Source organism: Adiantum capillus-veneris, chromosome 17 (assembly GCF_014529385.1).
Source record: "Adiantum capillus-veneris isolate H3 chromosome 17, ASM1452938v2, whole genome shotgun sequence".
NCBI classification, from domain to species: domain Eukaryota; kingdom Viridiplantae; phylum Streptophyta; class Polypodiopsida; order Polypodiales; family Pteridaceae; genus Adiantum; species Adiantum capillus-veneris.
This window is the reverse complement of record NC_140947.1, coordinates 100,276,752-100,302,263: the sequence shown is the minus strand read 5'-3', so window position 1 is coordinate 100,302,263 and position 25,512 is coordinate 100,276,752.

Below are 25,512 nucleotides of genomic sequence, written 5' to 3'. Positions count from 1 at the left end.
ATGTTTCAATAGATTTATCTTGGTAAGTGGTGTACCTTGGAACAAAACCCCCATGTAAATCATGTCATGGGCATTACAAGTGGTGAGAAAAAATACCATTCAAGCTATAACATTATAGGTTGGACAAGTGGTGGACCTTAACACCTAATTCCTCTTAATATAATGACATAGAGTGGACAAGTGGTGAATCATGAGACCAAACCTACTAGGGATAATAGGTTGGACAAGTGGTGAACCTTGAATGTAAACCCCCCATGTACAAAAAATTATGGGTATTGGGTATTTCAATGGAGCCTAGCAACTTGGAGACATGGTGGAGCTTATTTCTCTCCATGTTTCAATGGAGCCTATCTAGGAGAAACAGTGGAGGTTCCTTCTCTCCATGTTTCAATGAGCCTAGCTTGGACAAGTGGTGGACCTTTCTTTCTCTATATGTTTTAATAGAGTTAGCTTGGACAAGTGGTGGACCTTGGAATGAAACCCCCATGTAAAACATATCATGGGCATTTCAAGTGGTGAGAAAGGATACTATTTAAAATATAACCTTATAGGCTGGACAAGTGGTGGACTTTAACACATATTTCTTCTTAATATAATGACATAGAGTGTACAAGTGGTGAATCTTGAGACCAAACCACTCTTGCTACTAGGGATAATAGGTTGGACAAGTGGTGGACCTTGAATGTAAACCCCTCATGTACAAAATTATGGGTTTAGGGTATTTCAATGGAGCCTAGCTTGGAGACATGGTGGAGATTGCTTCTCTCAATGTTTCAATGGAACCTATCTTGGAGAAATGGTGGATCATCCTTCTCTCCATGTTTCAATGGAGCCTATCTTGGACAAGTGGTGGATTTGCTTCTCTTGGTTTATGGGTTAGCTTGGACAAGTGGTGGGTCTTGGAAAAAAACCCCTTTGTAAAACATAGCATGGACATTACAAGTGATGAGGAAAAATATCATTCAAGATATAACCTTATAGGTTGGAAAAGTGGTGATGGACCTTGACAAGTGGTGAAGGATACCATTTAAGATATACCCTTATAGGTTGGACAAGTGGTGGACCTTAACACCCAGTTATTCTTAATATAATGACATAGAGTGGATAAGTGGTGAATCTTAAGACCAAATCACTCATGCTACTAGGTATAATACGTTAGAGAAGTGGTAGACCTTGAATGTAAACACCCCATGTACAAAATATCATGGTTTTAGGGTGTTTCAATGGAGCCTAGAATCTCGGAGACATGGTAGATCTTGATTCTTTCCATGTTTGAATGGCACCTATCTTGGAAAAATGATGGAGGTTACTTCTCTCCATACTTCAACGGAGCCTAGCTTTGACAAGTGGTGAACCTTTGCTTCTCTCTATGTTTGAATAGAGTTAGCTTGGACAAGTGGTGGACCTTTGCTTCTCTCTATGTTTGAATAGAGTTAGCTTGGACAAGTGGTGGACCTTGGAATGAAACCCCCGTGTAAAACATATCATGGGCATTTCAAGTGGTGAGAAAGGATACCATTTAAGATATAACCTTATAGGTTGGACAAGTGGTGGACCTTAATACATAGTTCTTCTTAATATAATGACATAGAGTGTACAAGTGGTGTATCTTGAGACCAAACCACTCGTGCTACTAGGGATCCTAGCTTGGACAAGTGGTGGACCTTGGAAAAAAGTCCCCCTGTACAACATAGATGAGTTTTTTCATGTTTTAATGGAAGAGAGATTCGACAAATGGTGGAGCTTGCTTATCTCCATGTGGATTTTAGAACTAGCTTGGACAAGTGGTGGAGCTTTGCTTTTTTACTCTTCATAATACAATGATGTATAGGTTGGTTACATGGTGAATCTTAAGGCCAAACCTCCCATCTTACTAGAGATGATAGGTTGGACAAGTGGTCAACCTTCTATCATTTCTCCATGCCTATAATTAGACAATTAGTAGAACTAGCATCTTTCTATGTTGTCTAGAGCTGAGCTTGGACAAGTAGTGGACCTTGCTACTCTCTTCCCTTGGATTATTAGTTTGAAGACTCATTATATATACTTGCTTAGATCTATATAATTACTCATTAGTTAGGTTACAAGTGGGTATGTAATTTGTTAGCCTCAAGGGACTTTGAATATTGAATAGTAAGACCAAGTGCTGGTTTGAAGATCTTTTGCTTATCTAAACTAGACTCTAACTCAATAATAAGTTTCATAAGTTCCACGAATTGTCCTATCTAGGCTCCAAAAGAGTCTTAATTGGTTTGTGCTAGATTATAACTTCCTTGATGGGGTAGAATCCTAGAAAAATGAGGCACTATAAGTTTTACCTTAGCTCAAATGGATTTTTCACTTAAACTCGACTGCAATTTGGCTATCTAGTCTTTGTCTCGATGGAGTTTAACACTAGATACATAGTAGTGATATTTAAGCTTCATGTCTCTTCACTTGATCGAGATATGAGACCATACTTTCAAGGTCACCACTTGTCTTACCTAAAGACCAATGTGAGACATGGGAGCAAGAAAGCCATCCGATATTGTTTTAAGGACTATTACATAGGCAATCAATAACTTAAGTAAAGAAAAAAAACTTGGATCTTTCACAATTAATAACTTAAGTAAAGCCAAAAAGACTTGGATCTTTGACAGTTTTTTTCAAACTAAAAAAGCACAATCTCATGCTAACAAAACTATAAATCACAATTGAAAGGTTTGAACAAGAAAAAGATCAACAATCTTAATAAGAAGGATACTTTTCATTTCATTTGATGATTACAAACTAAAATAAAGTCTCTCAAGAAATTGATAAACAAAAAATGTAGGTGACTGCTTCATTATTTTGAGCAAAAATATCAAAATCTCTATTGATTGAGCTCCATCTAGTAGTATCCTTTGTAAGATCCTGCAAGAAGGAATAAAAAGAAAGATTTGTTAGATACCATGCACATGAGTGTTCAAGCATGTGTATCAAGAATATATGACATGTCACTAGTACCTTAGGGTTGCTTTCTATCCAGCCTTAGAAGATTGTTCTCAGCTTTCACCTTATTTATATAAGCCTTTGCTGTGGTTGCCTTCAAAACTCCTTTTGTGTTACAACCCAATTGCCTAGCTAAAGTGGTCAATTGTGACGCCTTCATGCTTTCAATGGGTGTACGCTCCTTTGCCAAGATCTCTTGTATTTGGGCTCTTCTCATTTCATTGCGGTGGCTTGTGTCACTTGCATCTTCAATGATAGTTTCATCTCTGTCACCTTTTGCAGGTGGTATTCTTCTTGTAAAGAACACCTTAGCTGACCAAACATCATTTTTCTGCTTCCAATACTCCATGATTTGTTTGTATTCACTATCATTTGTCACTATAGGTTGTCCATAACGATTAGAAGCAATTAAATCACGCACATCCCTTCTCTCATCAAGCTGAATCAAGTATGGCAGTAGCTCCTCCAAGAGCATATTGTCAACCATCTTCTCAGCATCAAATTGTGGTGGAAAAATGCAATTGTTTGCTGGTGAAATACATCCCTTGTAAGGAGAGTCATCAATAAGCACTGTTCTTTGTGGATCACATTCAAACCCCATGGCAATTTTGGCTAGAGGCTTGAACATTGCCTCAACGTTTGGATTGTCGGGTCTAAACAATTTTTGAGTTTGAGCGGTGTAGCAAACATCTTGCGACCAAATTGCAAAGAAAGGCAATGTATCCTCAGCTAAGTTGTTTAGTGCTGCAAGGATTTGATACACATTATTCCTAGTAGCTGTCGACCAAATTGCAACATTAAACCTTTGTAAAATAGTCTTCAAGAATTGGATGCAACCTGGCCTGAGTATAATATATCTTTTTGAATCCATTTGCACTGAGTTGTGGTGTGAGGATGGTTGAGGGGAACGTTTCAACAATAGACCATTTAAATCCAATATAATTGTAAGCATGGATTTCTCAACATCTACGCTACATGACGTAGTACCAATTGGCAATAGCTCGTGAGTGGACTTTTCAGTCTCTTTTGATGTATGTTGCATTTTTGAAGCATCGATTTCTTGGTTCTCATTATTGGAAGCTTGCTCAAGTTGCACAACACTAGACTCTAGTATAGAAATATCATCCATCTTGGGCACTTTAGAAACCATAGAATCTATGGATTCTATAGTTGTTGACTGAACCATAGGAGCATTATCCATCCCAGTTTGTGAATCTAAGAAAACACACACACAAATGGTATCTCAAAACCACTAGAATTTTATTCACCATATTTATATGTAGAACTCCTAGTAAGAAATTTATTTAAGGTAAAGTCGTTGTTAGAATCCTTGCAACCATTTTCAGCATTCGTACACCAAACACCACTTGTCTAAAATACAATCTACTAACTCAACATTTTCCATCCTACACTTTATTAAAGATGAGTACTTAAAGTGAAAACTAAAAGCCACCCTTGTTGAGGAAACATGGATACAAGGTCCACCAAATGTCCAACCTAGACTACAAGAAAATAATTAGAGATTTGGCTTAGATTTGGATTCAAAGGCCACCACTTATTCAAGTAAGATAACTCCACTTGTTTAAGACAGTAATGTTTGAAGCCCCACCACTTGTCCAACCTAGACATTGATTAAATTTTGGTAAGATTTATCACAAATCTAGAGTAGAATCAAGATTCTATGGCCAAGGTAGTCAAATATGTTAGACAACACACAAAGCATAAGAGCACTCTAGATTCTCGTTGAGCATAAACTAAACAATAATCAAATGTTATATTCACTTGAGATTTCATCCATGAAAAATGAAAATGATGCATGTACTTGAGATTTCCATCCATGTACAATACTTTACAATGTCAAGTAAAGTTATAGTCAGCAAACAACTCTTCTCCTGCTTCAACTTGACAAATAGTCTCAATGCATACATGGCCATATTCTTCTGACTTGATGTGTGAAGAGGTGCATTTATGCCAAGGTGGCAAATTTGGATCAAATGTATAGCGTACGTTGGGACAGACATTTGTACTGTGAGAACTATTTATATAGCCCGACACGTTTCCTTCTTCTACACAACCAATAATGTATGATTGATCTTCCTCTTCTTCTATGTTTGGATCCTCTAGAAGAGAATATTTATAAGCTCTTGGAAATATTTTGCATATCTTTTTCCAGTCTTGAAATCTATACTTATGCCCTCCATAGTTTAGAATAGTCAAACCACTTTCCAGGGTAGTATGCACAAATAGCCCATAACCAGCTCCTTCAATACATGAAAGTCGCACTTCAAAATCCACACCGTTAATATGGAAAATTACATCTTTGGGAATAGGAAAAGTTGGTGTCCCAAAAGGATCTTCATGCCAATCATAGTGTGAAATACATCTAGTTTTTATATCACTTAACTCCTTTGTGTCTGCAAAAAGAAGAAAATATTATGCATAAAATAATGACAATATCAAAGAAAGATATCATTATTTTATAGTCCAATAGGTCCATTGTATGGAAGACTTAGAGTGCCTCTTACATGGTGCCTCCAAGGTTTCCAAAAAATAAAATCATTGGAAAAAAAAGGCCACTGTGTCTCCAATCTATTGCCCATTTGAAGCATAGAGAGAACCAAGGTCCACCACTTGTCCAAGCTAGACATGGAGCATTGACACAAGATCCAACACTTATCCAAGAACCCTATAGTATATGTGGTAACATGGGATGCATTGATGCAACAAAAGTAGTCTAGCCTCCTCATCCATCTCTTTTTTCTTGTAGCCTAGAGGGATTAGTTTCAAGGTCTATCACTAGTCAAAAACTACACATAGAACATTGATACAAGGTTCCACCACATGTGAAACCTATCATCTCTAGTAGCATGGATGGTTTGATATCAAGGTTCATCGCGTGTCCTACCTATACTCTATTGTAGCATATAGATTCTGGTTTGGTGGTACTACACTTGTCCAAACTTGGCTTGTTGTTGATATCTGGAGGTAATCAAGGGTCCTCCACTTGTCCAAGTTAGGCATATAAAACAATTGCAAGGTCCACCATGTGTACAACATATGATTGATTATAGCATGCATGGTCTTATTTCATGGGCAACCATCTTCTCTCCAACATGTGTCCAACCTCGGCTCCATTGAAGCATGGAGAGAAGCAAGGTCCACCACTTATCAAAGCTATTATTTTCTCCCAGTGCTTTCAAAACCCATAATACGTTGTACATGGGGGGGGGGGATTCTTGTTTCAAGGTCCACCCCTTGGCTAAGATTGGATCCATTGAAACATAAAGAGAAGCAAGCTCTACCATTTGTCCAAGCTAGGAGCCATTGAAACATGAAAACCCCATAATATGTTGTATACGAGGGGTGTTTTTCAAGGTCTACCACTTGTCTAAGCTATGGTCCATTGGAACATGGAGAGAAGCAAAGCTCCACCACTTTTCTAAGCTAGGATCCATTGAAACATGGAGAGAAGCAAGCTCCATTGTTTGTCTAAGCTAGGCTCCATTGGAACAAGGAGAAAACAAGCTCCACCACTTGCCTATTATTGCATAGAGATTCTGGTTTGAAGGTCCACCACTTGTCCAACCTTGCCTTCATGTATGGAGATAATCAAGAGTGCAATGCTTCTCTAAGCTAGGGACATAAAAGAGTTTCAAGGTCCACTACATATACGATCTATGATGGGTTGTAGCATGGGAGGTTTCATTTTAAGGTTGACCACTTCTCCAGCTCCGCTTGTCCAACCTCAGATCCATTGAAGAATGGAGAATAAAGGTGTACCAACTCTCCAAAATAGGCAGGACAATCTCTATAAAACCCATGAATTGTTAATATATGCTATGCTGTGGAGTTTTGTTTGAAGTTCCACTCCTTATCCAAGCTACAATCCATTGAAGCATGGAACTAAGTAAGATATATCTCTAGTCCAAGATAGGATCCATTGAAACATAGAGAGAATCAAGGTCCACCACTTGTCCAAGCTATGCATGGGTAATTGATATAAGGACCACTACGTTTTCACCTATACTATGCTCTATCATGGATGGTTTCATATCCCACCAATTTTCCAACCTATTTAGTAGGTTGTATTATGGGGGTTTGGTTTCAAGGTACTTCACTTGTCTAAGGTGGGTTCCATTGAACCATGGAGAGAAACTATGTCTACCACTTGTCCGAAATATGCTCCTTTAAAACATAAAAACAAGGTCCACCACTTGTCCAAGCTAAAGTTTCTCTCCATTGAAGCATGGAGAGAAACAAGGTCTACCACCTGTCCAAAATATGCTCCATTGAAACATAAAAGCAAGGTCCACCACTTGTCCAAGCTAATATAACAAATGGGTGTTGGTTACAAGGTGTACCACACTTGTCTAAACTAGTCTTCATGCAAGGTCTACCACATGTCCAAGCTATATGAGCTTGTTTTGAAGGTCTACCACACCTCTTGAAATTAGGATCCATGTAAGGTCCACCTTTTGTCAAGCTATGCATTTAATGAGTACTAAAACTAAGTAAATTGCAGTACTTAAATACCTTTCCAAGCTCATTAAGATTTTGGTCTCTAAGGCCGGCCACCACCACATGTCTAATCTATGCTCTAATTGATTACTTATGCTATTCTCTCAAAGTCCAAACATAAGCTCCCTTCTAGCAAGGTTAGTTTAAATTTAGGCTCCAGCACCTGTCTAAGCTAGGTTCAATTTATGAAGCATCACCATTTAACCATGCTACGATCTAATGTATCATATCAAGGGGGTATTGATAAAAGGTCCAAAACTTATTGAGTTCAAGCTCTTAAGTAATTAAGTCTTTGTGAGTATTAAATGTTTTAGTTTTAGTCTACAGATCCACCATTCAAAAACTCAAGTAATTTACTATTTACATTCAAACCTTGAATGCTTGAGATAAAAAATACAAGCTCAATCAATACTATATAAAGCAAAATCTAACATTAAGAGTATCAAATCAGTAACAAGAAACACTAACATGCACAAGAAACTCAAAACATACGTGTCTCCATTTCCAAAAAGTCCTCCATTGACAGAGGATGGTGTTGTTGTTGTTCTTCTTCTCTTTGTGGAGAGCACTCCTCTGTAACAGGCACAATGTCGCCTGATTGCGAAGTGGATTGTTGAAGTCCAGCCCATTTTTCTATATCTTCATGAGACTTAACAAAGTCTAGCAGCATGGTCTCCATGCTTTTTGCCTCCTCCACACTATCAATTAAGCAGATAACTTCTTTTTTCTGTTGTATTCCTTCTTGTGCAACCAAGGAGCCATCACCAAAAACATCAACAAGCTTGCGGTCTTCAAAACAATATGTACGAATGTAGTGCTTGACCAAAGCTCTTTTTTTGGCCTCCAAATATTGCAAATCTGACATATCGTTATCTGCTACTTGAAGAAGAGAACAATCAATTGGCATGGGATGTTCCTCTGATCTTCTTCTCAGGTCTTCAAATGCATTGCCTTGTCCCAAGAAGGCAATAACTGTTAGGAATTGAATTGCTCCTTTGCAAGGAGCTGATGGAAAGTGATGCAATGCACCACAACAATGGTAGCTCAGATTATCTCCCATGGCGTGAAAGGCACATTGCAATTTTGTGAAGTTAGTGAAATCCACAAATGCAAGAAAGACAAATCCAGGATCTGTTGACCCTCCAGCAATAGCCAAGATCCCATCCAAAGCATTGTTAAATGTCTCCTCACTCCACTTCAAATTGCCTCCAACGTTTTTTGTCATATCTAAAACACATAAGCCAATAGGCACTTTATTATTGAAGTGGCGCATCAAGTAGAGATTGCCTTCCATTTGTAGGCTCACCACATAGATTGACCATGGCAAATCTCTAGGCTCAGTTTTCTCCTTTTGAAGGTGAATTGCCCATTGCATGTATTTTATTGCTCCATCTGGAAAAGCCATTTTCTTTGTTCCACGCGTCAAACTAGATCTGATCCATTCCTCGCATAGCATTAAAATTGTTTTATAAACAACATCATTGATGTTATACATTTTGACCACCTCCTCCCAGTCTTTACATGGTGAAGACTCATTCAAATTGTTGAAGCCTTCAAGAAGTGCATCTTGAATCAATTTGTCTTGCTTCAACTGCTTGATTCGATCATACATGTCAGTTGCATCACCATCCTTTGCACTCTTTGACAGTAAAATCTTCTCATCTCTAATCTCTTCTTGAATAGTCTTTACCTCTGATTCCTCAAGGCCACAAAGATATCTAAATACAGTTGTTGGGGGTTTCTTATTCTCCTCTTCTAGATTTTCAATGATTTCTATCCAGCAATCATAAACTAAATCAGAGTACGTGACCATGTGTGCCTGTTTAGCAATCCAACTTGCTGCTGCACTCATTCTTGCCAATCGAAGAAAAGCCTAAAAAGAAATAGAGAAATAATTAAACTATTGAGCAAGATTTGTTAATTAAACACTATCAAAAAGACAAAGAAAATAACTTACATCCCATCCGGCACGAGATGCATGTCCCTCTGCAATTCCACTTGCTGCCTTTGGTGGTCGTCCTGAGAAGATCCATTGACTCCGTAAATGTCTCAATATTTGGCTGTAAGGTTGCTTGACATACAATGCCTGAGCCTCCTCATTTGCAATGGCAGATATAGCAGTTGCAACAAATGGAGGAGCATTCACAACAATGCGAGCCTTTCTAAATTTATACACGCTAATCAGTCTTTCAAAGATCTCTTTGTTGTTTTGTTCATTGTGAAGCAAAACTTTTGCAGCATAGATTGAATGCTGCCCATCAAGAATCCAATAATGATAATCTTTAATTTTTTGCTCCTCTACCTCTTCTACTGCCAAAGGAGTCCCCTTCTTTGATTTTGCATTTCGAACAGGCATCAAATATGCACATGCTGCAGGCTTGGTCGTACTCCGTGAAAATCCAAATAACACACTTTCAGCGTGTTTTTTATCCATAATACGTGCATTATAGTGATCAGGAGCAAGCCAACAATTTTGAATAGGGATATCAAATTCCCTATATTGGAAAGGAAAATAATTTATGTACTTATTCATTCCACCTGTATCTTTTTCTTGTCCTTTCATGGCCTCAGCTTCTAAAACATCTGGATCCACAATTCTCATCTTTGACATTGAACCCTCTGTTGATGAGGATGCCAAAGATGCCTTGTCTACATCCAAAATGGAGCTAGTTCGCTTAGCTTCTACTTTCTGCACTTTTGCTTGCTTCTTTGTGGATGGTGGTCGTGAAGCTTTCACCTTTTTTCGTTGTAGTGTGGCAATGATGGAGCTTTGAAGTTGATCTGCTGTGATATTTGGATTTGATTCTGCAAACTTCCATCCTCGAGAAAACATTGTCTCTTCTTTGTTTCTAGACATGCGCTCCAATGCATATGCTCCTGGAGATAGTTGAAATTCTAGATTCATTGGAACTAGAATGTCAATGCATTCCACCTCTGGATGACTATCAACTACAGAGACAGATGCTTCCACAACTTGTCCAACATCTTCAAACAAGCTGTCATTCTCCTTTTTGGCAATAAATAGATGCACCTTATGAAATTGTGCACCCTCTATACCATGTATGTCCAAATACCATTTCCTAAGATCATTGCAAGTATAGTCAACTGAGACAGCAACCCTTGCAACCTGTTTTTTTGGAGCCATCTTTCCTGAAACAAAAAAAACCAAATGTTATTTTAACATATACTTTTTTGTAATGGATTAAGTTTGTGTGAATACAAGTTCCACCACTTGTTCAAGCTAGATCTAAGCAAGTATACATAGTGATCATTTAAGCTAGTAAACTAAGGGAAGGGAGAAGTAAGGTCCACCACTTGTCCAAGCTCAGCTCTAGACAACATGGAGAGATTCGAGGTCTACTAATTGTCTAATATAGGCTAACTATATTGAAACATAGAGAGAAGCAAAGGTCCACCACTTGTCCAATCTAGGGTCCATTGAAACATGGAGAGAAGGATGCTCCACCATTTGTCCAAAATAGGCTCCATTGAAACATGAAGAGAAGCAAGATGCACCATGTCTTTGAGATGCTAGGCTCCATTGAAATACCTTAAACCCATGATATTTTGTATATGTGGGGTTTAAATTCAAGGTCCACCACTTGTCCAACCTATTATCCCTAGTAGCATGAGTGGTTTGGTCTCAAGATTCACCACTTTTCCACTCTATGTCATTATATTAAGAAGATCTGGGTGTTAAGGTCCACCACTTGTCCAACCTATAAGGCTATATCTTAAATGGTATTATTTACCACCACTTGGAATGCACATGATGGGTTTTACATAGGGGTATGGTTCCAAGGTCCACCACTTGTCCAAGCTAACTCTATTGAAACATAGAGAGAATCAAAGGTCCACCACTTGTCCAAGCTAGGCTCCATTGAAACATGGAGAGAAGGATGCTCCACCATTTGTCCAAGCCAGGTTTGATTGAAACATGAAGAGAAGCAAGCTGCACCATGTCTCCAAAATGCTAGGCTCCATTGAAATATCTTAAACCCATGATATTTCGTACATGGGGGGTTTACATTCAAGGTCCACCACTTGTCCAACCTATTATCACTAGTAGCATGAGTGGTTTGATGTCAAGATTCACCACTTTTCCACTCTATGTCATTATATTAAGAAGATCTGGGTGTTAAGGTCCACCACTTGTCCAACCTATAAGGCTATATCTTAAAGGGTATTCTTTCTCACCACTTGGAATGACCATGATAGGTTTTACATGGGGGTTTGGTTCCAAGTTCCACCACTTGTCCAAGCTAACTCTATTGAAACATAGAGAGAAGCAAAGGTCCACCACTTGTCTAAGCTAGGGTCCATTGAAACATGGAGAGAAGGATGCTCCACCATTTGTCCAAGATAGGCTCCATTGAAACATGAAGAGAAGCAAGCTGCACCATGTCTCCAAGATGCTAAGATCCATTGAAATACCTTAAACCCATGATATTTTGTACATGGGGAGTTTACATTCAAGGTCCACCACTTGTCCAACCTATTATCTCTAGTAGCATGAGTGGTTTGGTCTCAAGATTCACCACTTTTCCACTCTATGTCATTACGTTAAGAAGATCTGGGTGTTAAGGTCGACCACTTGTCCAACCTATAAGGGTATATCTTAAAGGGTATTCTTTCTCACCACTTGAAATGTCCATGATATGTTTTACATGGGGGTTTGGCTCCAAGGTCCACCACTTGTCCAAGCTAACTCTATTGAAACATAGAGAGAAACAAAGGTCCACCACTTGTCCAAGCTAGGCTCCATTGAAACATGGAGAGAAGGATCCTCTACCATTTGTCGAAGCTAACTCTATTGAAACATGGGGGGTTTACATTCAAGGTCCACCACTTGTCCAACCTATTAACGCTAGTAGCATGAGTGGTTTGGTCTCAAGATTCACCACTTTTTCACTCTATGTCATTATATTAAGAATATTTGGGTGTTAAGGTCCACCACTTGTCCAACCTATAAGGCTATATCTTAAGGGTTATTCTTTCTCACCACTTGGAGTGACCAGCATAGGTTTTACATGGGGGTTTTGTTTCAAGGTCCACCACTTGTCCAAGCTAACTCTATTGAAACATAGAGAGAATCAAAGGTCCACCACTTGTCCAAGCTAGGGTCCATTGAAACATGGAGAGAAGGATGCTCCACCATTTGTCCAAGATACGCTCCATTGAAACATGAAGAGAAGCAAGCTACACCATGTCTCCAAGATGCTAGGCTCCATTGAAATACCTCAAACCCATGATATTTTGTACATGGGGGGTTTACATTCAAGGTCCACCACTTGTCCAACCTATTATCTCTAGTAGCATGAGTGGTTTGGTCTCAAGATTCACCATTTTTCCACTCTATGTCATTCTATTAAGAATATATGGGTGCTAAGGTCCACCACTTGTCCAACCTATAAGGCTATATCTTAAACTTTATTCTTTCTCACCACTTGGAGTTACCAAGATAGGTTTTACATGGGAGTTTGGTTCCAAGGCCCACCACTTGTCCAAGCTAACTCTATTGAAACATAGAGAGAAGCAAAGGTCCACCACTTGTCCAAGCTAGGCTCCATTGAAACATGGAGAGAAGGATGCTCCACCATTTGTCCAAGATAGGCTCCATTGAAACATGAAGGGAAGCAATCTGCACCATGTCTCCAAGATTCTAGGATCCATTGAAATACCTTAAACCCACGATATTGTTTACATGTGGGGTTTAACATCAAGGTCAGTCACTTTCCAAGCTATTATTCCTAGTAGCATGAGTGGTTGGGTCTCAAGATTTACCACTTTTCCACTCTATGTCGTTATATTATGAAGATCTAGGTTTAAGGTCGACCACTTGTCCAACCTATAAGGCTAGATCTTAAAGGGTATTATTTCTCACCACTTGGAATGACCATGATATGTTTTACATGGGGGTTTGGTTTCAAGGTCCACCACTTGTCCAAGCTAACTCTATGGAAACATAGAGAGAAGCAAAGGTCCACCACTTGTCCAAGCTAGGCTCCACTGAGACATTTAGAGAAGGATGATCCCCCATTGGTGGAAGATAGGCTTCATTGAAACATGAAAAGAAGCAAGTTGCACCATGTCTCCAAGATTCTAGGATCCATTGAAATACCTTAAACCCACGATATTGTTTACATGTGGGGTTTAACGTCAAGGTCAGTCACTTTTCCAAGCTATTATCCCTAGTAGCATGAGTGGTTTGGTCTCAAGATTCACCACTTTTCCACTCTATGTCATTATATAAAGAAGATCTAGGTGTTAAGGTCGACCACTTGTCCAACCTATAAGCGTATATCTTAAAGGGTATTCTTTCTCACCACTTGAAATGTCCATGATATGTTTTACATAGGGGTTTGGTTCCAAGGTCCACCACTTATCCAAGCTAACTTTATTCTTCTCATAGAGAGAAGCAAAAGGTCCACCACTTGTCCAAGCTAGGCTCCATTGAAACATGGAGAGAAGGATGCTCCACCATTTGTCGAAGCTAACTCTATTGAAACATGGAAGGTTTACATTCAAGGTCCACCAGTTGTCCAACCTATTAACGCTAGTAGCATGAGGGGTTTGGTCTCAAGATTCACCACTTTTTCACTCTGTGTTATTATATTAAGAATATTTGGGTATTAAGGTCCACCACTTGTCCAACCTATAAGACTATATCTTAATGGTTATTCTTTCTGACCACTTGGAGTGACCATGAAAGGTTTTACATGGGGGTTTGGTTCCAAGGTCCACCACTTGTCCAAGCTAACTCTATTGAAACATAGAGAGAAGCAAAGGTCCACCACTTGTCTAAGCTAGGGTCTATTGAAACATGGAGAGAAGGATGCTCCACCATTTGTCCAAGATAGACTCCATTGAAACATGAAGAGAAGCAAGCTGCACCATATCTCCAAGATGCTAGCCTCCATCGAAATACCTTAAACCCACGTTATTTTGTACATGGGGAGTTTACATTCAAGATCAACAATTTGTCCAACCTATTATCGCTAGTAGCATGAGTGGTTTGCTCTCAAGATTCACCACTTTTCCACTCTCTATCATTATATTAAGAATATTTGGGTGTTAAGGTCCACCACTTGTCCAACCTATAAGACTATATCTTAATGGTTATTCTTTCTCACCCCTTGAAAGACTATATCTTAATGGTTATCCCTAGCTATTATTGCTAGTAGCGTGAGTGGTTTGGTCTCAAGATTCACCACTTTTATTAAGAATATGTGGGTGTTAAGGTCCACCACTTGTCCAACCTATAAGGCTACATCTTAAAGGTTATTCTTTCTTACTACTTGGAGTGACCATGATAGGTTTTACATGGGGGTTTGGTTCCAAGGTCCACCACTTGTCCAAGCTAACTCTATTGAAACATAGAGAGAAGCAAAGGTCCACCCCTTGTCTAAGCTAGGGTCCATTGAAACATGGAGAGAAGGATGCTCCACCATTTGTCCAAGGTAGGCTCCATTGAAACATGAGGAGAATCAAGGTGCACCATGTCTCCAAGATGCTAGGCTCCATCGAAAAACATTAAACCCACGATATGTCGTAGATGAGGGGTTTACATTCAAGGTCCAACACTTGTCCAAGCTATTATTGGTAGTAGCCTGAGTGGTTTGGTCTCAAGATTCACCACTTTTCCACTCTATGTCATTATATTAAGAATATGCGCGTGTTAAGGTCCACCACTTGTCCAACCTATAAGGCTACATCTTAAAGGTTATTCTTTATTACCACTTGGAGTGACCATGATAGGTTTTACATGGGGGTTTGGTTCCAAGGTCCACCACTTGTCCAAGCTAACTCTATTGAAACATAGAGAGAAACAAAGGTCCACCACTTGTCCAAGCTAGGGTCCATTGAAACATGGAGAGAAGGATGCTCCACCATTTGTCCAAGATAGGCTCCATTGAAACATGACGAGAAGCAAGCTGCACCATGTCTCCAAGATGCTAGGCTCCATCGAAATACATTAAACCCACGATATTTCGTAGATGAGGGGTTTACATTCAAGGTCCACCACTTGTCCAAGCTATTATTGCTAGTAGCCTGAGTGGTTTGGTCTCAAGATTCACCACTTTTATTAAGAATATGTGGGTGTTAAGGTCCACCACTTGTCCAACCTATAAGGCTACATCTTAAAGGTTATTCTTTCTTACTACTTGGAGTGACCATGATAGGTTTTACATGGGGGTTTGGTTCCAAGGTCCACCACTTGTCCAAGCTAACTCTATTGAAACATAGAGAGAAGCAAAGGTCCACCCTTGTCTAAGCTAGGGTCCATTGAAACATGGAGAGAAGGATGCTCCACCATTTGTCCAAGGTAGGCTCCATTGAAACATGAGGAGAAGCAAGGTGCACCATGTCTCCAAGATGCTAGGCTCCATCGAAAAACATTAAACCCACGATATGTCGTAGATGAGGGGTTTACATTCAAGGTCCACCACTTGTCCAAGCTATTATTGCTAGTAGCCTGAGTGGTTTGGTCTCAAGATTCACCACTTTTCCACTCTATGTCATTATATTAAGAATATGCGCGTGTTAAGGTCCACCACTTGTCCAACCTATAAGGCTACATCTTAAAGGTTATTCTTTATTACCACTTGGAGTGACCATGATAGGTTTTACATGGGGGTTTGGTTCCAAGGTCCACCACTTGTCCAAGCTAACTCTATTGAAACATAGAGAGAAACAAAGGTCCACCACTTGTCCAAGCTAGGGTCCATTGAAACATGGAGAGAAGGATGCTCCACCATTTGTCCAAGATAGGCTCCATTGAAACATGACGAGAAGCAAGCTGCACCATGTCTCCAAGATGCTAGGCTCCATCGAAATACATTAAACCCACGATATTTCGTAGATGAGGGGTTTACATTCAAGGTCCACCACTTGTCCAAGCTATTATTGCTAGTAGCCTGAGTGGTTTGGTCTCAAGATTCACCACTTTTATTAAGAATATGTGGGTGTTAAGGTCCACCACTTGTCCAACCTATAAGGCTACATCTTAAAGGTTATTCTTTCTTACTACTTGGAGTGACCATGATAGGTTTTACATGGGGGTTTGGTTCCAAGGTCCACCACTTGTCCAAGCTAACTCTATTGAAACATAGAGAGAAGCAAAGGTCCACCCCTTGTCTAAGCTAGGGTCCATTGAAACATGGAGAGAAGGATGCTCCACCATTTGTCCAAGGTAGGCTCCATTGAAACATGAGGAGAAGCAAGGTGCACCATGTCTCCAAGATGCTAGGCTCCATCGAAAAACATTAAACCCACGATATGTCGTAGATGAGGGGTTTACATTCAAGGTCCACCACTTGTCCAAGCTATTATTGCTAGTAGCCTGAGTGGTTTGGTCTCAAGATTCACCACTTTTCCACTCTATGTCATTATATTAAGAATATGCGCGTGTTAAGGTCCACCACTTGTCCAACCTATAAGGCTACATCTTAAAGGTTATTCTTTATTACCACTTGGAGTGACCATGATAGGTTTTACATGGGGGTTTGGTTCCAAGGTCCACCACTTGTCCAAGCTAACTCTATTGAAACATAGAGAGAAACAAAGGTCCACCACTTGTCCAAGCTAGGGTCCATTGAAACATGGAGAGAAGGATGCTCCACCATTTGTCCAAGATAGGCTCCATTGAAACATGACGAGAAGCAAGCTGCACCATGTCTCCAAGATGCTAGGCTCCATCGAAATACATTAAACCCACGATATTTCGTAGATGAGGGGTTTACATTCAAGGTCCACCACTTGTCCAAGCTATTATTGCTAGTAGCCTGAGTGGTTTGGTCTCAAGATTCACCACTTTTATTAAGAATATGTGGGTGTTAAGGTCCACCACTTGTCCAACCTATAAGGCTACATCTTAAAGGTTATTCTTTCTTACTACTTGGAGTGACCATGATAGGTTTTACATGGGGGTTTGGTTCCAAGGTCCACCACTTGTCCAAGCTAACTCTATTGAAACATAGAGAGAAGCAAAGGTCCACCCCTTGTCTAAGCTAGGGTCCATTGAAACATGGAGAGAAGGATGCTCCACCATTTGTCCAAGGTAGGCTCCATTGAAACATGAGGAGAAGCAAGGTGCACCATGTCTCCAAGATGCTAGGCTCCATCGAAAAACATTAAACCCACGATATGTCGTAGATGAGGGGTTTACATTCAAGGTCCACCACTTGTCCAAGCTATTATTGCTAGTAGCCTGAGTGGTTTGGTCTCAAGATTCACCACTTTTCCACTCTATGTCATTATATTAAGAATATGGCGTGTTAAGGTCCACCACTTGTCCAACCTATAAGGCTACATCTTAAAGGTTATTCTTTATTACCACTTGGAGTGACCATGATAGGTTTTACATGGGGGTTTGGTTCCAAGGTCCACCACTTGTCCAAGCTAACTCTATTGAAACATAGAGAGAAACAAAGGTCCACCACTTGTCCAAGCTAGGGTCCATTGAAACATGGAGAGAAGGATGCTCCACCATTTGTCCAAGATAGGCTCCATTGAAACATGACGAGAAGCAAGCTGCACCATGTCTCCAAGATGCTAGGCTCCATCGAAATACATTAAACCCACGATATTTCGTAGATGAGGGGTTTACATTCAAGGTCCACCACTTGTCCAAGCTATTATTGCTAGTAGCCTGAGTGGTTTGGTCTCAAGATTCACCACTTTTATTAAGAATATGTGGGTGTTAAGGTCCACCACTTGTCCAACCTATAAGGCTACATCTTAAAGGTTATTCTTTCTTACTACTTGGAGTGACCATGATAGGTTTTACATGGGGGTTTGGTTCCAAGGTCCACCACTTGTCCAAGCTAACTCTATTGAAACATAGAGAGAAGCAAAGGTCCACCCCTTGTCTAAGCTAGGGTCCATTGAAACATGGAGAGAAGGATGCTCCACCATTTGTCCAAGGTAGGCTCCATTGAAACATGAGGAGAAGCAAGGTGCACCATGTCTCCAAGATGCTAGGCTCCATCGAAAAACATTAAACCCACGATATGTCGTAGATGAGGGGTTTACATTCAAGGTCCACCACTTGTCCAAGCTATTATTGCTAGTAGCCTGAGTGGTTTGGTCTCAAGATTCACCACTTTTCCACTCTATGTCATTATATTAAGAATATGCGCGTGTTAAGGTCCACCACTTGTCCAACCTATAAGGCTACATCTTAAAGGTTATTCTTTATTACCACTTGGAGTGACCATGATAGGTTTTACATGGGGGTTTGGTTCCAAGGTCCACCACTTGTCCAAGCTAACTCTATTGAAACATAGAGAGAACAAAGGTCCACCACTTGTCCAAGCTAGGGTCCATTGAAACATGGAGAGAAGGATGCTCCACCATTTGTCCAAGATAGGCTCCATTGAAACATGACGAGAAGCAAGCTGCACCATGTCTCCAAGATGCTAGGCTCCATCGAAATACATTAAACCCACGATATTTCGTAGATGAGGGGTTTACATTCAAGGTCCACCACTTGTCCAAGCTATTATTGCTAGTAGCCTGAGTGGTTTGGTCTCAAGATTCACCACTTTTATTAAGAATATGTGGGTGTTAAGGTCCACCACTTGTCCAACCTATAAGGCTACATCTTAAAGGTTATTCTTTCTTACTACTTGGAGTGACCATGATAGGTTTTACATGGGGGTTTGGTTCCAAGGTCCACCACTTGTCCAAGCTAACTCTATTGAAACATAGAGAGAAGCAAAGGTCCACCCCTTGTCTAAGCTAGGGTCCATTGAAACATGGAGAGAAGGATGCTCCACCATTTGTCCAAGGTAGGCTCCATTGAAACATGAGGAGAAGCAAGGTGCACCATGTCTCCAAGATGCTAGGCTCCATCGAAAAACATTAAACCCACGATATGTCGTAGATGAGGGGTTTACATTCAAGGTCCAACACTTGTCCAAGCTATTATTGCTAGTAGCCTGAGTGGTTTGGTCTCAAGATTCACCACTTTTCCACTCTATGTCATTATATTAAGAATATGGCGTGTTAAGGTCCACCACTTGTCCAACCTATAAGGCTACATCTTAAAGGTTATTCTTTATTACCACTTGGAGTGACCATGATAGGTTTTACATGGGGGTTTGGTTCCAAGGTCCACCACTTGTCCAAGCTAACTCTATTGAAACATAGAGAGAAACAAAGGTCCACCACTTGTCCAAGCTAGGGTCCATTGAAACATGGAGAGAAGGATGCTCCACCATTTGTCCAAGATAGGCTCCATTGAAACATGACGAGAAGCAAGCTGCACCATGTCTCCAAGATGCTAGGCTCCATCGAAATACATTAAACCCACGATATTTCGTAGATGAGGGGTTTACATTCAAGGTCCACCACTTGTCCAAGCTATTATTGCTAGTAGCCTGAGTGGTTTGGTCTCAAGATTCACCACTTTTATTAAGAATATGTGGGTGTTAAGGTCCACCACTTGTCCAACCTATAAGGCTACATCTTAAAGGTTATTCTTTCTTACTACTTGGAGTGACCATGATAGGTTTTACATGGGGGTTTGGTTCCAAGGTCCACCACTTGTCCAAGCTAACTCTATTGAAACATAGAGAGAAGCAAAGGTCCACCCCTTGTCTAAGCTAGGGTCCATTGAAACATGGAGAGAAGGATGCTCCACCATTTGTCCAAGGTAGGCTCCATTGAAACATGAGGAGAAGCAAGGTGCACCATGTCTCCAAGATGCTAGGCTCCATCGAAAAACATTAAACCCACGATATGTCGTAGATGAGGGGTTTACATTCAAGGTCCACCACTTGTCCAAGCTATTATTGCTAGTAGCCTGAGTGGTTTGGTCTCAAGATTCACCACTTTTCCACTCTATGTCATTATATTAAGAATATGCGCGTGTTAAGGTCCACCACTTGTCCAACCTATAAGGCTACATCTTAAAGGTTATTCTTTATTACCACTTGGAGTGACCATGATAGGTTTTACATGGGGGTTTGGTTCCAAGGTCCACCACTTGTCCAAGCTAACCATTGAAACATGGAGAGAAGGATGCTCCACCATTTGTCCAAGATAGGCTCCATTGAAACATGACGAGAAGCAAGCTGCACCATGTCTCCAAGATGCTAGGCTCCATCGAAATACATTAAACCCACGATATTTCGTAGATGAGGGGTTTACATTCAAGGTCCACCACTTGTCCAAGCTATTATTGCTAGTAGCCTGAGTGGTTTGGTCTCAAGATTCACCACTTTTATTAAGAATATGTGGGTGTTAAGGTCCACCACTTGTCCAACCTATAAGGCTACATCTTAAAGGTTATTCTTTCTTACTACTTGGAGTGACCATGATAGGTTTTACATGGGGGTTTGGTTCCAAGGTCCACCACTTGTCCAAGCTAACTCTATTGAAACATAGAGAGAAGCAAAGGTCCACCCCTTGTCTAAGCTAGGGTCCATTGAAACATGGAGAGAAGGATGCTCCACCATTTGTCCAAGGTAGGCTCCATTGAAACATGAGGAGAAGCAAGGTGCACCATGTCTCCAAGATGCTAGGCTCCATCGAAAAACATTAAACCCACGATATGTCGTAGATGAGGGGTTTACATTCAAGGTCCACACTTGTCCAAGCTATTATTGCTAGTAGCCTGAGTGGTTTGGTCTCAAGATTCACCACTTTTCCACTCTATGTCATTATATTAAGAATATGCGCGTGTTAAGGTCCACCACTTGTCCAACCTATAAGGCTACATCTTAAAGGTTATTCTTTATTACCACTTGGAGTGACCATGATAGGTTTTACATGGGGGTTTGGTTCCAAGGTCCACCACTTGTCCAAGCTAACTCTATTGAAACATAGAGAGAAACAAAGGTCCACCACTTGTCCAAGCTAGGGTCCATTGAAACATGGAGAGAAGGATGCTCCACCATTTGTCCAAGATAGGCTCCATTGAAACATGACGAGAAGCAAGCTGCACCATGTCTCCAAGATGCTAGGCTCCATCGAAATACATTAAACCCACGATATTTCGTAGATGAGGGGTTTACATTCAAGGTCCACCACTTGTCCAAGCTATTATTGCTAGTAGCCTGAGTGGTTTGGTCTCAAGATTCACCACTTTTATTAAGAATATGTGGGTGTTAAGGTCCACCACTTGTCCAACCTATAAGGCTACATCTTAAAGGTTATTCTTTCTTACTACTTGGAGTGACCATGATAGGTTTTACATGGGGGTTTGGTTCCAAGGTCCACCACTTGTCCAAGCTAACTCTATTGAAACATAGAGAGAAGCAAAGGTCCACCCCTTGTCTAAGCTAGGGTCCATTGAAACATGGAGAGAAGGATGCTCCACCATTTGTCCAAGGTAGGCTCCATTGAAACATGAGGAGAAGCAAGGTGCACCATGTCTCCAAGATGCTAGGCTCCATCGAAAAACATTAAACCCACGATATGTCGTAGATGAGGGGTTTACATTCAAGGTCCACCACTTGTCCAAGCTATTATTGCTAGTAGCCTGAGTGGTTTGGTCTCAAGATTCACCACTTTTCCACTCTATGTCATTATATTAAGAATATGCGTGTTTAAGGTCCACCACTTGTCCAACCTATAAGGCTACATCTTAAAGGTTATTCTTTATTACCACTTGGAGTGACCATGATAGGTTTTACATGGGGTTTGGTTCCAAGGTCCACCACTTGTCCAAGCTAACTCTATTGAAACATAGAGAGAAACAAAGGTCCACCACTTGTCCAAGCTAGGGTCCATTGAAACATGGAGAGAAGGATGCTCCACCATTTGTCGAAGCTAACTCTATTGAAACATGGGGGGTTTACATTCAAGGTCCACCACTTGTCCAAGCTATTAGTGCTAGTAGCATGAGTGGTTTTGTCTCAAGATTCACCACTTTTTCACTCTATGTCATTATATTAAGAATATTAGGGTGTTAAGGTCCACCACTTGTCCAACCTATAAGGCTATATCTTAAAGGTTATTCTTTCTCACCACTTGGAGTGACCATGATAGGTTTTAAATGGGGGTTTGGTTCCAAGGTCCACCACTTGTCCAAGCTAGAGGTCCATTGAAACATGGAGAGAAGGATGCTCCACCATTTGTCCAAGATAGGCTCCATTGAAACATGAAGAGAAGCAAGATGCACGATGTCTCCAAGATGCTAGGCTCCATCGAAATACCTTAAACCCACGATATTTCGTAGATGGGGGGTTTACTTTCAAGGTCCACCACTTGTCCAAGCTATTATCGCTAGTAGCATGGTTTGGTCTCAAGATTCACCAGTTTTCCACTCTATGTCATTATATGAAGAATATCTGGGTGTTAAGGTCCACCACTTGTCCAACCTATAAGGCTATATCTAAATGATTTTTTTTTGACCACTTGGAATGTGCATGATATGTTTTACATGGGGTTTTGTTCCAAGGTCCACCACTTGTCCAAGCTAGATCTATTACATATATATTATACATACAATATTCAACTAGATTCCCTACCTATCATGTCCAGTAGCATGGATGCTCTAGCTTGAAGGTCCACCACTTGTCCAACCTATACTCTCTTATGTAAGGGAGATCTCGCTATAAATAAATTCAAAACCTTCCCGCCTAAATTTAAAATATCCCTCCCAAATCTTAAATATCCCGCCTAAATTTTAAACTATCCCGCCCAAATTTTAAAATTCAAACTTTTTTATAAAAATTTAAATTTTACTACTTAAATTTAAAATATTCCACGCAAAATTGATTTTAAATTCAAGTTTACCACAAAAAGATATCATTATACCACCTAAATTCAAATATGCAAACCTCAAATCATTATATTGTACATAAATTCAAACAAATTCAAATTAACAAGCCTAAACTGATATTAGTTTGCATAGATATGAATTTATCACACCTAAATTATGTCACCATGTTAGAGAGAGTGGTTAGAGAATTTGAACAAGGTCCACCACTTGTCCAACCTAGATACCAAGAAGGATTGAGTGTACAAGGTATTGTTTGGAGGTCCTTATAGTCCATTGGTCTCAAGGTCCACCACTTGTGGTAAGGGTCACCAAAAAGTGTATATATTCATCCAAAGAAATACACGTATTTTTGGTCTACATGTCCTAGTTTAAACCATTTATGTCCATTAGGTGTATCACTAAACAACACTACTATTTTTGAGAAACAGAAGTTACAATCATATCTACAAATGGATTAGAGGAAAATCAGCTCAGCATACATCCAGAACTCGCTACAAGAATCGACTTTAACAGATCACGCAAGTAAGTCTTCCATTCAATTTTACTAGTATTACAATGTGTTAGTTATTTGTGATATTTATGTATGTATATATACTATGTGTGCATATCGTAATTAAGTGTAATTGTGTATCTGCATTATGTATGAGTATTACAATGAAATAACACAAATATACATACATACACATAGATAACACAGACGCACACATACATGAGCATGTATTTTCAAGAGAGAGATAGCAAATACAGAGATAGATAGATAGAGAGAGAGAGAGAGATAAATAACTGTTTTTTAGAGAGAGGAGAGAGAAAGATAACAGATTTCACTGTGTTTATGTATGTGGAAGAGAGGAAGACGATGTATGGGAATATGTGCACGTATTTTCAAGAGAGAGACAACAAGATAACAGATTTCATTGTGGTTATGTATGTGGAAGTGAGGAAGACGATGTGTGGGAATATGTGCATGTATTTTCAAGAGAGAGACAGCAAGATAACAGATTTCACTGTGGTTATGTATGTGGAAGAGAGGAAGACGATGTGTGGGAATATGTGTATGTGTGCGGGGATACTTTTAAACTATGTATCTCTGTCTTTTGACGAGAGAGTGTGTGTGCAAGAAGAGTTACAGAGAACCATCTTCTCTATATGGAGAAAGACAGAGAGTGAGAGAGAGAGAAATACCTGTTTTTTCTCTATTCGTGAGGTGTGCAATGTCTCCTGAGAAGACTGCCCGATCCTGCCCTTCTGGAAAGCGTTGTGTACGCTGCTGTTTCTTTATCTTGTGCGCGAACTTTCAATCCTGTGCACTCCACCTGTGTGTTGTGTACGATGCCGAGCTTGCTCCTCTACGCGCGCGTATACTCCAACTGTGTGCGATCCGTGTGCGCTTTCTGTGTTTTTGCTGCTCGCCTGCTTTCTCTGTGTGCGTTTCTCGTGCGCTCTCTGTGTGCCTAATCTTGATAGGGTTTATTAGAATGCCACGTATGCTACAAGTCCATGTTTTATCATAGGATTAAAAAAAACAAAAGCAATATAAAAAATTAACCAATTCACACGGCCAAAATTAAAGAAATCATGGTTGAAAATATGAAAAACATGCTGCCCCGGACCCCGCCCTTGGGCGCTGCCCCGACCCCGCCCAGAACAATATCCCAAAATCAACCTCCCAAGCCCCGCCATCGAGAGCGCTATATTCCACATCCCCATCAAGAGCGCTACCCCCAAACCTCACGTGGAAGCGCTGCCTTGTCACCCCATTGTGGCATTGCCCTAAGACCCCGCATCTGGAGTGCTAAATGGGAACATTCTTCATTAGTGAAATTTTGAACATAAATTATATTAGCATATACTTAAATATAATACAAATATTAACATATTAGCTATACTACTAATTTACTATAGCAGTTCTAGATTATGTCCCATACTATATTTAAGGTGCCAAAGGTTTGGCCTTATGGTCCTAGATTTAGCCAAGTGGTCAACACATATAGGACCAAGTGCACACTGTGCCACAAAACTTGGCCACCACTTCACTTGCCAAAGTTTAGGCCACATGGTCAATCCTAAGTCCAATGTTCTTATTATGTCACCTTTTGCCTCGTGGAAAACCTAGGCTTGTTTTCACATACTCAGGCACTTCAAGCCACAATAAATTGTCATTACTCTTCGGCAACCCTTTTGTTCAAGTCTTTGAAAAAACATTGTTTAAGGCCACCCTAAACCATTTTCATTTAGGGGTGTCTAAAACTAGCTTTTTGGCAATTCGAGAAGAAAATGGTCAAAGTTTTATA